Genomic DNA, 12,839 nt, shown 5'->3' with positions numbered 1-12,839 from the left:
TGCTGACATACTTGGCCCGAGTTCCTAGACAATCTTATCTGAGAGAGTTTGTGTTAAAAAGATGCATAGATTGCCCTGGAGGTGTAAGGCTTGATGTTCCACTATATTTTCTACAGGAATCCAATATTTGTGGGCTTCTTTTTCCTCTGACTGCATTCTTCCTCTCCTCCCTTACAAACATAGGTACAGTATTTGCAGACACTCTTTGGTCACAATGATCTGGGAAAGCATCTGGGTGTTCAAATATTTAGAACCTCATATTTTCACTAAGCCTTTGAGTCTCCGAAAATAAAACAAGGAGTTATCAAAACATTTCATTGTATTCACCATCTGTCAGCAGCTTTAAAAATACGATATTAAGATTAATAATCATACTTTGCACTTACTGAATATAGCATGCTTCCTCCTGAGAACTGTGAGTACTTCACGAAACTGAGTCATTCTCACTTCCCTCCTACAAACACTCTCTAAGGTGGAAAGGTGCAAATTTTCAAGATACAGGTAAAAATGAAAAAAAAAAACAAAGTTAAATTAGACTTCCTATAATTCTTTATGGATTAGTTTTTCTTTTTTTGGTATGAGGGCTACCTCCCACAAAGGTCATGACTTTTCCATTACCGTAAGAGAAGAAGCCTTTTTGAGTAGAACAAAACAAGATGCATCTTCCATTGATCAAACTTTAGATCATGAAATCATGCACATTTATCCAGGGTGGTCATCAGACAAGACATGGAAACAATCAGGAAGTTCAGATTAAAACCCTTACCTAATAGGGAAGGTTTTCCAAAGCACGTGGTCCTCTGGAATACTCAAAAGAATCTGTCATCTCTCTCTTTTGGCTCTTCTCTCTAAACAGATTACTACTCACCTGTACCTATGTATCCTGTAAAACACTTGACAATGGCTTTAAGTTCACCAAAGGGAATACAATGGTATAATCTTTAGGAATTCAGGATCATCTGAAGCTTCCCCTTCATATTGTCCAATCTATACTTGAATAAGATTGGGCTTCAAAGTCTAATTTCCAGGATCTGCTTGAATTCCTCTAGTGTTAAATACCTAATTAGCAAAGGGCTAATTGTTCAAAATATTTCTTCCTTGATATTTAGCCAAGAAATCTTGATTTGGAGTTGCCATCTATTGCTTCTTATTCTGCCTCTTGGGACTGAGCAAAATAAATGTGATTCCTCTTTCATATAGCCCTTCAAATGCTCAAAATGGTTCTCAAGTCTTTCTCCAAATCTTCTAGGTTAAATATCCCTAGACTTTCAGCCAACCCTTATTAAGAACAGGTAAAGATTAGTTGTGGGCTGAAGACTGTAGTAGGAAAGGAGCAAGAACAGAAACAATCAGCAGGAAGATGCCCCTGGTAGATACCCATGCTGAGAGCTGCTTTGTAGTACCTTCTTGGTGATACTGTTCTTAGAGCCAGAATTAATAGTAACAGAAATGATTATAAAAATGGATATAGTGCCAATTATGTGCTAGGCGCTCTGCTAAGTGCTTTATAAACAACATTTCATTGATCCTCAAAATAACCTGGGAGGTAGATGTTACTGCTATCCTCAATTCTACTACATTGAAGTAAATAGAGTCCATGACTTGTCAAAAGTCACAGATCTAGTAAGCAGCTGAGGTCACACCTGAACTCAGATCTTCCAGACGCCAGGCTTGACATTCTATCCATTACAATAGTGGAGAGTTGAAAAATAACTCTATGTATAGATGTAGATAGATAGATAGAATGTTTGATAAATAGTGATAGATGTAGATGTACATATATAGATATAGATATAGATATATCTTGAATTTAGATAAATATCCATGTATATCTATGTGTATATGTGTGTGTGTGTGTGTATCATCAAATCCCAGCAAATTCTGATGTTTTCTCAACTCTTTTATTAGAGATATTGTAGGGGAGAGTTCTGCCATTGTGTGTCTGCCCATACTGCCATCTTTGATGGCCTCAGCTTTTCAATAAATAATATTGTAGTTATTAAGAATGAGATTTTCTCTCTGTTATTTCTTAAAAACCAAAAAAGAAGCTTGTTTTGAAACACAGTGGATGTTAAGTACATGAAGAGAATACTTATGCTTCCCCATTGTAAATAACACTAGCTTTGGATTTCACTTGATTATATTAAAGTGGACCTAAGTCTATATTTTTAGAGATTTAATGGAAGTAGTTGCTGTAATTTGTTAAAGACTTTTTCATATGCATCTAATAAAACAATGGCAATTTAAAACTTGTTTTAATATTGTTAATAATATTTTTAATGTTCACCCATTCTTTAGTCACTGACAAAATAAAACATCCAACCTACTCAAAGTGATTAATTCTGTATTCTATTTACTAGGGTTCTATTTAAATTCTTTCATCAGTAATTTTGTCTAGAATTTGACTTATTTGACTTATCTCTACAAAGTAGTTTAGTAAAGGATTTCTTCTCTTAACTTTTGAGAATTACTTATATAGCATAGGGTTTAACAGCCCTTTAAATATTTCATATAATTTAGCTGTAAATTTGCCTGGACCAACATTTTGTTTTTTAGTATTTTCTTTAAGACTCTTAAACTTTCTTTTTTCTGAGCTTGGATTGTATTTCTCTCTCTCTCTCTCTTTTAAATAGTGTCAATTTGGATATTTTATAGTTTAGAGTATTTAATTTCCTTTAAATACTCAGTTTGTTAGCATACCATTAGGCTTAGTATATTTTGAAAATATCTTGATTCTTCCCTGTCATGATATCACTTTGTTAATTTCCCGTTACTTTGATTTTTTCTCTTTTATGAAGTTAGAAAATAATTTTTTCTTTTGGTCTTATTAAAATTCAGTTTTTACATTAATTATCAGTTTTAGACTTTTTCCATTTTATCAATTTCTCTCCTAATTTTCAAAATACTTAGTTTATTTTTATTTTGAATTTCTTTATTTGGTGAATATTTAAAAAGAAATGGTAATTTAGCTCATTGATTCTTTGTCACCTGGATGATATTAATTTATATCAATAAAGAATTCTTTTTAAGGTCACTTTTTTAACAGCACCTTGGAAATTTTTGGAATAATTTTTCATAGTTATTACCATTTTTCACAGATTTAAAAATTGTTTCATTTATTCTTTGATCCATTCACTACTCAGGATGGAAAGCTAAGTGACATTGTGAATGGAGTACTGATGAAGTCTGGAAAATATGATTTCATATCCAGCCTCAGATACACATTGGCTATGTGATCCTAAACATGTCATTCAAACTCTGTCTGCTTCAGTTTCCTATTCTTTAAAATGAGGATAATATTAGTATTACCTACTGGGGTTAAGTAATCAAATAATATGCATTTTAAAAGTAATTTGTAAAGCTAAAAGCACTATATAAATGCCCGTTATTATTATTCTCCTCATTTCCCCTGTATTTATATCTATTTGTATTTTGAAATTATCTGTGAAGGGCTTACTTAATATTGCTGATTTTTTAGACTTCTCTACTAGCAGCAATGCAAGAATCCAGAGCAAGGCTGAGGGACTTATGAGAAAGAAAACAAGTCACATTCAGAGGAAGAACTGTGTGAGGAGAAACACAGAAGAAAAACAATTTCTTGAACACATGGGCTGATGGGGATATTATTGGGTATGTAGATGCTAAATGATAACTCTAGTCAAACTATCAATAATATGGAATTAGGTCTTACTCAATGATACATGTAAAACCCAGTAGAATTGTGCATTGGCTAAGGAGGGAGGGTTGGAAAGTTTGGAGGAGAGGGAAAGAACATGAAACATGGAACTATGGGAAAATATTCAAAATTGAAATAAAAACAAATTGCTGATTTTTTTACACTTATTAGGATCACAAGGTCATAGATTTAAAGTGGAAAGATATCTTAGAGACAATGTAGTCTAACCTCTTTATTTTATTTTTAAACATAAAAATAATCTGTCACTCCTACTAGCCATCCCACCCTATTTGCTAAATTAAGAAGAAGAAACAAAATTGGTTAAAGCAAATCTACAGTCTGGCAAAATATTAACGATTTCTGAAAAAATGCATGTCTCTGTATCCCAAGGTCATGATTTCTCTGTAAGCAAGTGGCAACTTTCATCTTCATTTCTATCAGTTTGTGGTTTATCACCATATTGATCAGTATTCTAAAGTCTTTCAAATATTTTTCTCCATAGTACTATTATTATCATTACTCTATAAAATGTTCTTTGCTTTCTGTTATGTTCATTCTTCATCAGTTCATAAAGGACTTCCCAGTTTCCTTAGAAAGTGTTCATTTCATCATTTCTTCTAGCATGACAATATTCCATTCTATTAATATGCCACAGTTTGTTTGGTTATTACCCAAAAGGACACTCCTTTAAGTTTCAAAGCTTTGTTTAACACATAAAGAACTACTATAAATATTTTTGTACATTTAAATAGCTTTCTATGTCTAATTCATTTGTGTTATAGTCATAGGAGTGATAGAGCTTTCTCAAAAAGTATGCACAGGGCAGCTGGGTAGCTCTGTGTGACCCTGGACAAGTCACTTGACCCCTATTGCCCACCCTTACCACTCTTCCACCAACAAGCCAATACACAGAAGTTAAGGGTTTAAAAAAAAAAGTATGCACAGTTTGTTAACATTCTGGGCATGGTTTCAGTTTTTTTGACAGAATTTTTGCATCAATCTATACCTTGAATAGAAGTACACTAGAGTACCTGTTTCTCCAACATTTGCCATTTTTCTTTTTTTTTTCCTGCTTGTTGGAGACTTAGAGCAGTGATGTTAAGCTCAAATAGAAACAGGGCCACTAAGTCATACACAAGCATCCCTGGAGGCCACATATTGATGTGGAAAAATATTAATATTATTTGTGATTTATTGTTTTTGTTTTGCTAAACTTTTTTCCAAATTATTTTAATTTATTTCAGTCCATACTTGAGTGTATTGCGGTAGCATATTTGATGCTTCTAATGGACACAATTTTAAAACTTCATCATTGATAGTTTAGGTGAAATACTTGCTCATTTCATTTAACCATTTTTCAGTTGGGAAAAATACTCAGTCATAAATTTGAATCAGGTCTATATGTACATGTACATATACATACAGGTATATAATCATTAATACATAAATGGGTATGTGTATGTATAATGTATATGTTACAAACACATATACTTGTATGCATATTCATATTGATGAACTTTTATCAAATAGAAACAGGGCCACTAAATAATACATAATGATTTATTGTATTTAATATGTACATATTGTACATGTTGTTACATGGTTGCCTGCTTCTCTTCTAATTTTAACTACAGTAAACTTATGTACAATTTGTTAATTCTATAATAAAGTTATCCACTTTACCTTATGTGGTCCTCTCTTTTGCTTTTTTTATTGGGAACTTTTCACTTATGAAGTCATAATTATTTCCTTGCCTCTCTAATTTGCTTATGATGTAATCTTTATATATGTCATATATCCTTTTCATATTTTTGGTGAGATGTGAGGTATTGGTTTATACCTAGTTACTACCAGACTGTTGTTCAGTTTTCACATCAAATTTTGTTCAGATAACAACTCTTTTACTCTAGAAACTAGAATCTTTGTACCTATTAAATACTGTTACTTTATTCGTATAGTTCTACATAGTGTGCTCCTAATCACATCCACTGATTGATCTTTCTTTAAAAAACATTAATACTTAATAGTTTTATGTCATCCTCTTATTTTATTCCCACAAAAATTCTGAATGTTTAGTATTTGTAAAAACAATTTTACTGAGGAAACTTAAATGACCTTCCTAGAATCTCAAAGTAATTAAAATTTTTGAGGCAGTATTTGAACCCAGGTCCTCCTGATACCAGCTTCAGTACTCTATCCAAGGTGCTATCTAGCTGTCACTTATTAAGTAGCAATAATTTGAGGATTCTGTCAATCAATGACGTGATATCTGTATTCAAAAATTCTAGGCAATTTAAATTTTTATCATCATCATTTAATATGTTGGTTCTCAATTACATGTAGATATAATTTTAATAATTATTTTCTGAAATTTGTGATCCACATGCTTTCTCTCTTTTCCATAATCCATCCCCAAGATATCATGTAATAAGGTTTCACATATGACATCATGCAATACATATTTCCATGTTTTTCATGTTGTGAAAAAAGACAAATAATCATTTATGTATGGGGAAAAATTCTGAAGTAAATAAAGTGAAAAATGGTTTGATTAACCAGAAATCAGAGACCATCCTTGAAGATGAATATTTATTATAATTTTTAGTTTCATTCCCTCTAGCATTGTATTCAAAGTTTTTGTATTATTTTGATTTTTTTCTTCTTTAATTTTTTCATGTTCTTTTGGAAGAATTTTAAACATTAAATTATATCTTCAAATAAGGTCTTCAATTCAGAATGGTCCATATAGTAGAATTCATGTGATCTTTTAAAGTTTCTGCTTTTTGCTAGTCTCTTGGAAAATTTTCTTTCACTTTTATATTTTTGTGTTGCAATATTTTTTCTCTTTTTTTCTTTAAGGTTTTCTCCATTATTTATTTGTTTATCATGTTGTCTATTTTATATACTTTGCTTGCTATCTTTAATTCAACACTAAATTAATTCAAACAATTTTGATTTCCTACTCAATTTAACTCCCAAAATATTAATTTAACAGCTTACTCTAAAATCATTCCAGGATTTCTTACTATTCTTCCAGGGTTATTGGACAATCCATATTTTATTTTTTATCAGTGATTTTGATTTAATGTTCCTTTTTAACAGAAAACTTATTCACTGGATTGTGTTCTTCCTTTGATTTTTTTACTCATTTCCCTTTCTCTTTTTTTTAAGAGTAGATTGTTTTTGTTTATTTGTTTTTATGGCTTTCTGAAACCCTTTGATTTTTGGTCTCTCTGGTTCCTTTCTAGTTCTTGTATCATTTCTCTGGCTTCTTTCCTTGATTTTTGATCCCTCTCTCTCTTCCATAGCTAAAATTTTACTCAAGTCTAAGTAGCATAATTTTACTGACATTGCTAATTTGGAAAATATATCCAGTTCTATCCCCATCCAAATAGACTCACCTCTTTTGAACTTCTAGTAGCCTTTCCTTGAATGTAGAATATCTTTTATTTCTATTCAGTTCTGTGCTACCCAAATCTTCACTTCCACATGCCCAAATTTCTTTTACTTACTGTTTCATGGCTGGCCTAAGTCAGTATCTGCCACTTCTTAAGAGGTAAAGAGTTGATGCAGGCCAAGCCATTGACAGAAGAGGACTAGGCAGGGATTTCTATACCTCATAATACATTTCTGTCTTTTCATTTTGTGTATTCAGTTTCAGCTACTTTACTTTTGACTTGATTCTTTTTTTCTTGAAATTTCAGGTGTTGAGCTATTTGCAGAAATCACGCACTCTAATATTTCACTCATCATGTGGATGATCATTTTGAATCAATTTAATTATTTAAGTCAGAGCACTCTTTATTCTCCAATCATGTCATGCTGATTTAAGATGGATTATGAGCTGTGGTCCTGTGTCTAGAAACATTTTAAAAATCAAAATGTATAGAATCCTTGACCCACCCAAATATTATGTTAGTAGGCTTAAAATTATAAAGATGTATACAGAAGGATGAAAATTAAAATTTCAAACAGGATGATTGGAAGGTCATTTTAAATTCTGGTCAGAAATTTTTCAGGCACATAATCTCAGAGACAAGAATTCAATACATTATTTATGCCTATGAAAATATAGTCAAACTGTAGATCATATCAGGGGACCATGATAACTTGCTTCCACATCACATTAGATTTCCCCTCTAATGCAGGTAATGATTTCCCAAGGAATTCAGTGACTCTTCAGCAATATCCATTACCTCTTAATTTTAGAAAACAAATGAAAATTTGATTTAGTGATTGATTTTAGGGGAATTTTCTGTAAATCTATATTCTTTTTATCAACATTCCAAAACCTGAGAGAGAAATGAGTCATTCAGTGGCCTCTCCTTATCAATTGATGACTTTGATCCTACGTTCAATACTGTAGCCTTGAAAATCCCCACAGCCCAACTCAGCCTGGCAAGTAATGAATTTGTATTGGTATATAAGGAAAGACTAATCATTTTTCTTATCACAACTTATTTATATCTCTTACTAGAAAAAAAACTGATAAAAACAATTTGCCAAGCTACTATATACACATACACACATTTTTTTGAAATTTGAGGAAAATTTCTTAACAATATTTTGACCTTAAAATTATTAAAAGATAATATTTTCTTCCTATCCATTAGCAGGATCTCTGTTTTATCTTTGATGTGCCTCTTCCACTTCAATATTTCAAAAAACCAGGAGTTCATCAGTGTTAGTACATCTTTTACCAATTCAGAATACAACCCTTTAAGCCTGAAAAAATGGCTTCATGAATTTGTATGGCCAAAATAATTCATTGTTGTGTAGCCAGCTTTCTGATGATTGATGATGAAGTTATCTGAAAATAAATTAAGAAATATAGAAATATAAACACAGTTTGATTCAGCCTCTGCCTAAACTCTTTTCAATTGAGAAGATCCACTATGTGCTACACAAGCACAATTTGTCAATGACTGAATGATTGAATGGAAGAGTGTTAGATATAGAAACAAAGTGCCTGAGTTCAAATATATATTCCTTCACTTACTACTTGTATGACCTTAGGAAAGTCAATTGACCTCCAAAGGTTATTGTTTTCTCAATAAACTGATGTGGTTGCATTTCCAGAAATAAATCTATGATTACAATAAATCTAATAAAACCATATCATAATGAGATTTCTCTAAAGGTATTATTTCACCTTCAGCTTTTTTGAAAAGTTTGGAATTTCATAATACAAATATCAAAGAGAAATGAAGAAAAATGGATTACCTAATTAGTTAGTGAAATATACATTTCTAGATCAATGTTTTAAAATTTCTACTAATTTTTATATGATATAAAATTTTAAAAAAAACATTGAGATTCAATCTTTTTTGGAGAAAAATGATAGGTCAAAAAGTATGTCTTTGATTTGGGCTCCACAAGAAGATGACACATATTGCAAGAAATTAAACATTCATATACCCCTATATAAATACTAACTAGAAAGGGTTTCATGAATATGGCACTGACTATTAAGCAGTATAAAGATTAAAAATAATAAAGGCTGAAATAATAATATAAATTAGTATTTTAATTAAAGCCATGCTGATAGATAAAGTTATTAGACCACGTGCTTGTAAGAATTCAAAACTGCCGCCCCAGCCATTATTACCTCCCGTCTCTTCCTGAGTCTGCTGGCCAAGAGGCCACTCCCCCCTAACCCAGGAGATTTAAACTGTTCTCTGCGTGGAGTCGTAGGTGTCCCCACGCCCAAAGAACTGGAACCAGAAACCCATTAGACCACGGGAAATGTAGTTTGATAATTTCCACGTGTCCATAGAAAATACATATATATATATACTTAAAGATGGCATCTCCCAAATTTCATTTTTACAGCAGGCAAGGTAAAATACTTAAATAAACTATTGATCAATTCCATAATGAATATTGAATGTAAAAATTTTAAATAAAATACTAGCAAGAAGACTTGGCATTTATACCAGGACTGCAGGGATGGATCAGCATTTAAAATACATAAGTAGAATTTACTATTTAAATAACTAAAAAAACTCCAACAAAAATCATATTATTACATTAACTTATGAAAAGGGTTTTCATTAAATTCAATATCTATTCCTATTTTTTTAAAAAAGGTAAACAGTGAAAGGATTAAATATAGTTTTTTTTAATTTAAATGGTAAGTAATATATANATTAAATTATATCTTCAAATAAGGTCTTCAATTCAGAATGGTCCATATAGTAGAATTCATGTGATCTTTTAAAGTTTCTGCTTTTTGCTAGTCTCTTGGAAAATTTTCTTTCACTTTTATATTTTTGTGTTGCAATATTTTTTCTCTTTTTTTCTTTAAGGTTTTCTCCATTATTTATTTGTTTATCATGTTGTCTATTTTATATACTTTGCTTGCTATCTTTAATTCAACACTAAATTAATTCAAACAATTTTGATTTCCTACTCAATTTAACTCCCAAAATATTAATTTAACAGCTTACTCTAAAATCATTCCAGGATTTCTTACTATTCTTCCAGGGTTATTGGACAATCCATATTTTATTTTTTATCAGTGATTTTGATTTAATGTTCCTTTTTAACAGAAAACTTATTCACTGGATTGTGTTCTTCCTTTGATTTTTTTACTCATTTCCCTTTCTCTTTTTTTTAAGAGTAGATTGTTTTTGTTTATTTGTTTTTATGGCTTTCTGAAACCCTTTGATTTTTGGTCTCTCTGGTTCCTTTCTAGTTCTTGTATCATTTCTCTGGCTTCTTTCCTTGATTTTTGATCCCTCTCTCTCTTCCATAGCTAAAATTTTACTCAAGTCTAAGTAGCATAATTTTACTGACATTGCTAATTTGGAAAATATATCCAGTTCTATCCCCATCCAAATAGACTCACCTCTTTTGAACTTCTAGTAGCCTTTCCTTGAATGTAGAATATCTTTTATTTCTATTCAGTTCTGTGCTACCCAAATCTTCACTTCCACATGCCCAAATTTCTTTTACTTACTGTTTCATGGCTGGCCTAAGTCAGTATCTGCCACTTCTTAAGAGGTAAAGAGTTGATGCAGGCCAAGCCATTGACAGAAGAGGACTAGGCAGGGATTTCTATACCTCATAATACATTTCTGTCTTTTCATTTTGTGTATTCAGTTTCAGCTACTTTACTTTTGACTTGATTCTTTTTTTCTTGAAATTTCAGGTGTTGAGCTATTTGCAGAAATCACGCACTCTAATATTTCACTCATCATGTGGATGATCATTTTGAATCAATTTAATTATTTAAGTCAGAGCACTCTTTATTCTCCAATCATGTCATGCTGATTTAAGATGGATTATGAGCTGTGGTCCTGTGTCTAGAAACATTTTAAAAATCAAAATGTATAGAATCCTTGACCCACCCAAATATTATGTTAGTAGGCTTAAAATTATAAAGATGTATACAGAAGGATGAAAATTAAAATTTCAAACAGGATGATTGGAAGGTCATTTTAAATTCTGGTCAGAAATTTTTCAGGCACATAATCTCAGAGACAAGAATTCAATACATTATTTATGCCTATGAAAATATAGTCAAACTGTAGATCATATCAGGGGACCATGATAACTTGCTTCCACATCACATTAGATTTCCCCTCTAATGCAGGTAATGATTTCCCAAGGAATTCAGTGACTCTTCAGCAATATCCATTACCTCTTAATTTTAGAAAACAAATGAAAATTTGATTTAGTGATTGATTTTAGGGGAATTTTCTGTAAATCTATATTCTTTTTATCAACATTCCAAAACCTGAGAGAGAAATGAGTCATTCAGTGGCCTCTCCTTATCAATTGATGACTTTGATCCTACGTTCAATACTGTAGCCTTGAAAATCCCCACAGCCCAACTCAGCCTGGCAAGTAATGAATTTGTATTGGTATATAAGGAAAGACTAATCATTTTTCTTATCACAACTTATTTATATCTCTTACTAGAAAAAAAACTGATAAAAACAATTTGCCAAGCTACTATATACACATACACACATTTTTTTGAAATTTGAGGAAAATTTCTTAACAATATTTTGACCTTAAAATTATTAAAAGATAATATTTTCTTCCTATCCATTAGCAGGATCTCTGTTTTATCTTTGATGTGCCTCTTCCACTTCAATATTTCAAAAAACCAGGAGTTCATCAGTGTTAGTACATCTTTTACCAATTCAGAATACAACCCTTTAAGCCTGAAAAAATGGCTTCATGAATTTGTATGGCCAAAATAATTCATTGTTGTGTAGCCAGCTTTCTGATGATTGATGATGAAGTTATCTGAAAATAAATTAAGAAATATAGAAATATAAACACAGTTTGATTCAGCCTCTGCCTAAACTCTTTTCAATTGAGAAGATCCACTATGTGCTACACAAGCACAATTTGTCAATGACTGAATGATTGAATGGAAGAGTGTTAGATATAGAAACAAAGTGCCTGAGTTCAAATATATATTCCTTCACTTACTACTTGTATGACCTTAGGAAAGTCAATTGACCTCCAAAGGTTATTGTTTTCTCAATAAACTGATGTGGTTGCATTTCCAGAAATAAATCTATGATTACAATAAATCTAATAAAACCATATCATAATGAGATTTCTCTAAAGGTATTATTTCACCTTCAGCTTTTTTGAAAAGTTTGGAATTTCATAATACAAATATCAAAGAGAAATGAAGAAAAATGGATTACCTAATTAGTTAGTGAAATATACATTTCTAGATCAATGTTTTAAAATTTCTACTAATTTTTATATGATATAAAATTTTAAAAAAAACATTGAGATTCAATCTTTTTTGGAGAAAAATGATAGGTCAAAAAGTATGTCTTTGATTTGGGCTCCACAAGAAGATGACACATATTGCAAGAAATTAAACATTCATATACCCCTATATAAATACTAACTAGAAAGGGTTTCATGAATATGGCACTGACTATTAAGCAGTATAAAGATTAAAAATAATAAAGGCTGAAATAATAATATAAATTAGTATTTTAATTAAAGCCATGCTGATAGATAAAGTTATTAGACCACGTGCTTGTAAGAATTCAAAACTGCCGCCCCAGCCATTATTACCTCCCGTCTCTTCCTGAGTCTGCTGGCCAAGAGGCCACTCCCCCCTAACCCAGGAGATTTAAACTGTTCTCTGCGTGGAGTCGTAGGTGTCCCCACGCCCAAAGAA

The sequence above is a fragment of the Gracilinanus agilis genome, chromosome 1, assembly GCF_016433145.1.
Source record: "Gracilinanus agilis isolate LMUSP501 chromosome 1, AgileGrace, whole genome shotgun sequence".
Lineage (NCBI taxonomy): Eukaryota > Metazoa > Chordata > Mammalia > Didelphimorphia > Didelphidae > Gracilinanus > Gracilinanus agilis.
This window is presented reverse-complemented; position numbering follows the sequence as displayed.